The 7,872-nt window shown below is 44.4% G+C and overlaps 1 pseudogene; it reads left to right on the forward strand.

Moving 5' to 3' along the window:
• Positions 1-1,255: 1,255 nt before the first annotated feature.
• LOC144302160 (synaptosomal-associated protein 29 pseudogene) lies at positions 1,256-4,603 on the forward strand (annotated as a pseudogene).
• Positions 4,604-7,872: the final 3,269 nt, after the last annotated feature.

Genomic DNA, 7,872 nt, shown 5'->3' on the forward strand with positions numbered 1-7,872 from the left:
ATGGGCAAGTCTTCACTCCACACTAGCTGAGTTGATTAGAGGATGGAACATTTCTCTGCCTATAAATTCCAGCTAAAAAAGCAGCAAGAAGTTGTTGGTTTTTTTTTTACACATAAATAATTGCTTTTATTTTTCTTTCACTTACTCATTTTAACTGGGGAGCAGCTGACTTGCCCCACCATAGGTGCATTGATATGTTAGCGACGATTTGGTTTAAATGCCTACACATAGAGACAAAACAGAACAGAGGATGCATGCCCACTACAGTGCTGTCCAGACCTTGTGTGGCCTGCAGTGTTGGGCATGTAAATGCTCTGGGAGAGGTGAATGATTTGTAGGGAAGAAAGCAGTGATGAGGAGCCGGTGTGTCTCACTAGCAAAACACAGAGACTCAGATTCCCACATGCGTTACTCCTAGACTTGTTTTCATCCTACTACCCTTCTCAGAAAATGTTCATCAGAGCTCCAAAGTATATGTACACTGGCATATATATAATTATGTTATTTATTCAATAAAGTGGGGGGGGAGTACTTACAACATCTGAAAAGAAATCACATGTGAAAAGAAATGTTGCCTAACGAGAATCAAGCAATGGTCAGGCAAATGTATGTATCAAATGTTATACCAGTCATGAGAAATTTTTACATCTTCAGAAGCACCTTGATAATGTCCTCTAGATCCCAAAAATAATGTTGAGGTCACTTTTTTCCAGGATCAAATAGAAGATACTTGCCGAAAATGAGATCTAGCAGGAGTTTGGAAAAAAAAAAAAAACAAAAAAAGAAGTTAATCTTCTTTCTTAGATGCACAGATACAGTACAGAAAATAACATAAAATTATTTAACATGATTCAGGAGATAAGGATAAGCAGCAATTCTTTCTCCCACTCAATTTCCCCTCATCAGCTATTTCTGAGGGTGGAAGAGTGGAGAGAGAGAACTGTAAAAAACGTGATAGGAACTTGGCATTTTACACACTGTTGAGTTGGAGGTCATGAAAGTAAAGGTGGCAGAAGAGCCTCTGCACATTTCCGCATCACCCCGCTCTTTCGCACTAACGCACAGATAGTCTCCCCTCATTTACTCTCCATGGTAACACAGAAGCATCGTGAACACAGGTGAGAGATGAAGCCCTCGGACACTGGACAGTGAAAGGTGGGTGCTTGTAGCTACTGCTAACAGGCATCCATCACACAAGGCTGTCTGCGTTGGTGGCACCTCTGCTGGCTGCCATGGCAGCTCACAGAGTGGGACAATGAATCACAGTGGCTGGGTGCTGGAGCTGTGCCATCCCACCGCCTACCGTAGAGGCTCGGCTCTGCCACTGATGAGCTGGCAGGTGTTTGCAGGTCACTAATGCTTTCTCAGCATCCTTACCTGTGCAGCTCTTCACACATTACAATCACTCAACATTACAAATCCCTCAAAATGTCAACCAACATTGAATTGTCCTTTTTGTCACACTTATCAATAATTGTACATCCTTAAGTAGTTTTGCTTTTAAATTATTTTTTAAAAGATTTTATTTATTTATTCATGAGAAACACAGAGAGAGAGAGGCAGAGACACAGGCAGAGGGAGAAGCAGGCTCCATGCAGGGAGCCCGATGTGGGACTCGATCCCAGGACTCCGGGATCACAACCCGAATCAAAGGCAGAGACTCAGCTGCTGAGCCACTCAGGAATCCCCATTCTTGAGTAGTTTTAAAATACAAACCACAATCACCATTTTAAAAATATTACACAACCTACAAATTATACTGCCTTCCTTCGAGCACAGAATTTCTTTCTCAGTAATCGAGGACCTCGACAGCCTGTTTCCTACAGCGCCTACAACTCTGTCCCAGTGATATGTTAACACTTCCCTTGATGTGATAAGTAACAGATGTGAGCAATCTTTTAAAAAATAATAGCATGGGAATTTGCAAAATTGTTCATCATATATGTGTAAGCTAGTATTTTTATTTTAAGAAAAAAAATTTTCCTTTGTGGTGTCTAGGTCTGGGATCTCCAAGACCATCCCCAGTTTAAGTGATTTGCCAAAAGAACTCACATGACTCAGCATGTACCTGAACTCATAACTGAGATTTATTACAGTGAAGGAAACAAAGGACAATCAGCAAAAGGAGAGGATACACGGGGAAGAGGTCTGGTGGAAACCAGGCACAAAATTCCAAGGGTTCTCTCCCAGGGGAGTCACATGGGATGAGGTTAATTCCTCCAGCCATGAGTTATGACAAGCTGAGTACAGTGCCCTCTAGAGGAAAGCTACTTAGACACTCTTGACCAGAGGTTTTTTGGGGGGCAGGGCTTAGTAGAGAGTAGGCACCCTCTACTATCTTGTACCAACATTGTAGTCTCCCAGAAAGAAGACAGGTGTTCAGCATGAACTACATTGTTTATACAAACAGCATAGGCATAGCGTGAACATAGGCACATCATCTAGGGAGAATTTTTTATCGATACCAGCCAAGGTCCCAAACTCCTGCCATGTGTGAACTAGCAAGCAGGGCTTTCCAAGGAGGGTGGTCTCCAGCCTGCTGATAAGCCTCCCTGTATAATAACTGTTTCCAGACAGTTATTTAGCCCTTTTGCTATATTTATGTATTCTTTAAGATCTGTATATAGCTTTTCTAAACATACTGAATAAAATTGATAGTTGATATGATTTAAATATTAACTTACATTCTGATTTTAAAATAGCTTAGATTTAAAAACGGAGAAAATTAATTTAGGAAAATATACCCGAACAATTAGGAGGAAAAAAAATCTTATTTCTATTTAGACAGCAATTTAACTTTTTTGCCAGATTTTTCTTTCTCTGTCCCCAATTTAATGCACTATCATTCTCAATTTTAGTACTTAGAAACTATTTTTAAAAATTCTACCCAGTGGAAAAGTAAGTTTTATTTTAATCTCTACTTGGTGGGAAGTAGATCACCAAATATTTTATATCACGCTTGAGGGTTACTTACTATGCTCATAACTGACTTGATTATACTTTCATTCTATATATGCTTTTTTCCTCTATTATTCATTTATTTTAAGGAATAATCCTCAAACTATAGTTAATAACACTGCATTATACATTTGAAAGATGCTAGGAGAGTAGACCTTAAAAGAAGGAGGTGACTCTTTCTAGATTCCAAGAGAACTTTTTAAAAATTATTCAATAAATGAAAGCAGAAGACAAAAATGCCCTATGGCATTAAAACATTCATCACTTAAGATCCCATATCTTAATTTAAGGAAATACAGCTGCATTTTGTTTGTTTGTTTGTTTATGATTATAATTACTATTATTTTAATTTGCATTTAGGTTAGTTTTAATAGTCATCAAGAGCAAACAGCTTAATAAAATAGTGAGGTAACTTATATGGTTAATATGTCACCCTACCAGGGCCCAGTATCTTTGTTTAAATTCATGGGGAGTCGGGGGAGTCAGCAGGCGTGAATACTACTCTCAGCTCCACCGCACGTTTGGCTGTGCCATGTGTTAGTGTATCTTAGTATCTACGTGGGTAGGATTCAGCCCCACGAACTGAAGGATCCTACTAAAATCAAAGGAATTCATACTCTGAAAACTATGAAGGTCCGCGCGAGTGTATTATGTCTTATCACCTTTGTCTCAAAAGCCCTCACTTTTAGATCTCCTGTGATGGGACTCGCGCCGAGCTGTGCGCGCAGGCGGGGGCGCCCCGAGGGCCCCGGGAGGACCGTTCCCCGCCGCGGCCGCGCACCTCCTCCCCCTGCCCAGGCCGGGACGAGCCGTGGGACGACGACGCGGAGGATGAGGGCGCCCGGCGGCCCGTGGAAGGACGCGCGCGGACAGGCGGCCACGGGGGCAGGAGCTGATGCGCGTGGCCCAGGCCAGGGCCGCCGGCACCGAGGGTCCCTGCCCCTCCTGTGCGAGTCCGGCAAGGTCGGCGTCGCGTCTGCAGAGGAGCTCGTCCGCCCTCGGGGGTCTTAGAACGCCGGGGAAGATGCGGGACAAGGTGGATCAAGGTTCGGAGACCGGCCAGAAGCACGTTAACAGCCTAAGAGCATGTTGGGGGGCTTCGTCGATTACTTCGAGTCCAAACCAGCAGAGACGCCCCCCGAACAGAAAGGCACCCTTGCCCCCCAGCCTAACAGCGGATTGAAAGGAGCGTAAGTACCAGTAAAGCACAGGAGGCGCCATCCAGGGCAGCCACCCAAACCTCGGGAAGCCGAAGGGCTCAGGCTCTTTCCCTGGAGGCGAGCACCGAGGCTTGCCCGAGGAACCCCCACCTTCGAGCCTGTCACCGGCAGATCCACAGGCATGTGGATGAGCTACCCGTGGGACCAGGCCGGCTGAAGCACAGAGCCCTGGGGATGCAGACGGAAACTGAGGAGCAAGATGACATTCTTGACCGCCTCACAACCAAAGTGGGCAAGTTAGATGTCAATATAAAAAGCACAGAAAGAAAAGTTAGGCGACTTTAAACACCGAGAAGGCTCTCCACCCCACTGTGATGAAACGAGCCAAAAGATCTCCTGTTGAACTTCCCAAAAAAATTTAATTTCTGTTGTTTTAGTGTGTAACGTAATATGTGTTTGCAAATGTTACAATTATAGAGCGAGTTGAGTCCAAAAAAAAAAAAAAAAAACCTGGCCAAGGTGCAGCGCTGCGGGCGGTGTGCATGCTGAGCAACCCCACCGCCATCGCCCAGGCCTGGGCCCGCCTCGACCACAAGTTTGAGCTGATGTACGCCAAGCGCGCGTTTGTGCACTGGTACGTGGGCGAGGGCATGGGGGAAGGAGAGTTCTTGGAGGCCCGAGAGGACCTGGCTGCCCTGGAGAAGGATTATGAAGAAGTGGGAACAGAGTCCGCGGACGGCGAGGACGAGAGCCAGGAGTTCTAGGGCTCCCGGCGCCTGCCCGTCGGTCGGGCTCCCTGTTCAGTTTCCCTAAGCCCCACAAATACACTCAGTGTCTGGGTGAAAAAAAAAAATGAATGTTGCAGCAGATACTTAATACAAGATTATTCATAGTACGTATGGACTAAAAATAAATATTTTAGAATGGGAAGAGGTGTTTTAGGTTTGTATTTGTGTGTCTTTATTATGTTGAAAAGCTGTCTTTCAAAACCTGATTTGAGAAATTCATATACAATTTCTTTGATGTCTGCTGCAAATTTAAAAACTGTTCCCAAGCCTACATGTTATTGTATTCAGCTTTCCTGGTAACTACTGCACAATTACCTTTTCATAGAAATAAAATCTTGTTATGACAAAAAAAAAATTTTGTGTGTGTGTGTGGACATTATCATACGGTAGCTTTATTAAATTCCTTTACCTTCTACAACGCGATTACAAAAAGGAATACTTCATTTAAGTGTAATACTGTCTTTATGGACATACCGTGGTCGGAAAGTGGAGCTAAAGGTCACAAACGAATACACGTAAGAACAGGGACAAAGGCGGGACGTCCCTGGAGCCTAGTCTAGCACAGCGAGCCCAGTGGGTAGGGGAAGGGAAGCAGGGATGAATAAAGACATATTTGGGGGGCGGGGGTGGTATTGTCAATGAGCTGGTTCTAGGAGCTTAAACCCAAGGGCCGGCTCAGGGGCCAGACACACAGGCGTACAGCTTTGGTACCACATCTCAAAGCTGCCCAAAGTCCTGGCCTTGTGTCACACACAGCAGTTGTCCCCAGTCAGCTTTGGTTTTGTTTTCTCTCCAATTTACATACACACACACACACACGCACACGCAATCGAGGGTGTCTTCTTTGACCGTCCAAGCTCTTCTGTCTCAGGTACCTCCCTGCTGTCAAAATCAAAGCTCGCCAGACTCCATCAAGCCAAGAAACCCCTTCTTTCCTAGGAGAGAAGCCAGCACTTCACTTTCCTGAATGAACATGAGCACTCAGGGCTCGCTCTGTCCAGCTGCGGTTTGGCTCCGACCCTGGCAGCTGAGCTGAGAACCGGACGAGAGGGGACAGGACACTGATTAGCTGGGGATCTGACTCCCTGTCTGTCACAAGGCACTTCTCAAGCCCATCCCCCCCGCCCCCCCCCCTTTTTTTTCTTGTCCACCAAAGGAAGGAACTGGAAAGAAAACTCTGTTAAGATTCTGGGGACAGAACAGGCCATGAAGGAAACTGTGTGTGTCTGGTGAGCCTGATTTTTTTTTTCAATTGTATATCATCATTTAATTCTTAGAAAGTAGCGTGAACAGGAAAGTAGCACAAAAATATAGTGTTTGCCAAGGGAGTCTAGTGCCTGCCACTGAGAGGCTGAAGCCAAAAGAGGTTGTAAATTTGTAGAATGAGTATTCTTTAAAGGACAGAGAGAGTAGCCTGGGAGGCAGAGAACTGGGAGGGCCATTCATCCTAGTCCCCCAATACAGGGCTCTTTAGAACGACTGGTGCCACAGCCCCAACACCAGCATGAGGGGTGAGGCAGTGAACTCCAGTGGCTTCAGCAAACAGCATCAGTCCAGGGACTGGGAGCTTGGGTTGGCCCATTCATACGTGAAGTTACCCCTGGACAGCACCCCAGGGTTCGTTCCTGCTTACCGTCCTGGACTGGAGTCCTGGTTTCTGCCAATATGCTGTACCTTCCCGCTGCCAACCCGATGTGGCTGGTGCCTTTGGGCCCCACTATATGACACTGTCTCCCAGGATCTGATCCAGTAGTTCAGCTACAAAAAACTCTCAGCCACATCCCCCTCCTCTGGTCGATGGGCTTCTCCCTTTCCTCCTGACAAATGTCTTCAGGGTGATTCATTTCCTCCTGTGACTGATGCTCTTCAGCTCCTCCAATTCCTTCTCCTAAAGGTCTCCTAAAGGTCACCAATTATACAGCTCTTGGGTCATTTCTATTCCAGGTTGTGTCAGCTATTTGCATGTGTTTAGAAAGCAGGAGTGGCTGCCTATAATTTTAAATCTGTAAAAAAAAATAATGTGGTGTATTTTTATCAATATAAATACCTTCAATGTGCCAAAGTCATGGTGGAAAGGTTGGCATACATTACGATGAAAAGGGTCTAATATGATCTTTACTTAAGAGACAGTACATTCATTTTCCCAATTCTTTTCATAGATTTCCCCATCTGGGCAGGATCTGGGAAGACTAAAGCCTCTTTAGTTCAGGCACTGCAAAGTTCTGACAGCAGTGAGTAGTGAGATGCAAAATGATAAGGAAAGACTGTTCGTATTTCCAAGACCTTCTAGACCTTCTTAGAATCAGAGTTTGGTGGCCACTGATCAACATACAATCCCACAAAGGCATTTTACTTAAGCTCTGAGTATATACCGCCCCTGCCCCCCATTTTGTGGTTCTTTTTTATTTTGTTTCCTATATGGTATAATTAGCCCCCTGAACCATATTATTTTGAAATAACATCATGGAGCCCATCTCCTGATAGTCAACATAAAACCTTTGAGCTTAAGGGATATCCAGAGCTTTCAACTACAACACAGTTTTGTTTTAAATATTTATTGAATGTATAAAGTATGCTACACAATGCAAGGATATGTATGCAGAGTCACTGCATAACTGTGACCTTTTTCACTTTACTAATTAATAAACTCCCTGTCTGGCACTCAAGTCAGCTACATCTCAGACTTAACTCTACTACAAAGTAAAAAATATTAGAGCAAAGTGTCCTCAGTAGTCAAAGTACAGAATGAGGATACTGAGATGCTTCATTCTGTTAAATTTTAAGATGCAGAACTTCATGTGTCAAAGTAAAATAACACTGCATCAGTATGTGTTATAGCTTTCACACGAGGCAAAGTCTACTATAATTCATATCCTTTTGGATTGAATGTAATGAGAAACTAGAAGGGTTCTAGTCCTGATCAGAGGCCATGCCAAAGCTGCTCAGCTACATTTTCAACTCCAGCT

This window comes from Canis aureus, chromosome 31 (genome assembly GCF_053574225.1).
Source record: "Canis aureus isolate CA01 chromosome 31, VMU_Caureus_v.1.0, whole genome shotgun sequence".
Taxonomy (NCBI): Eukaryota; Metazoa; Chordata; class Mammalia; order Carnivora; family Canidae; genus Canis; species Canis aureus.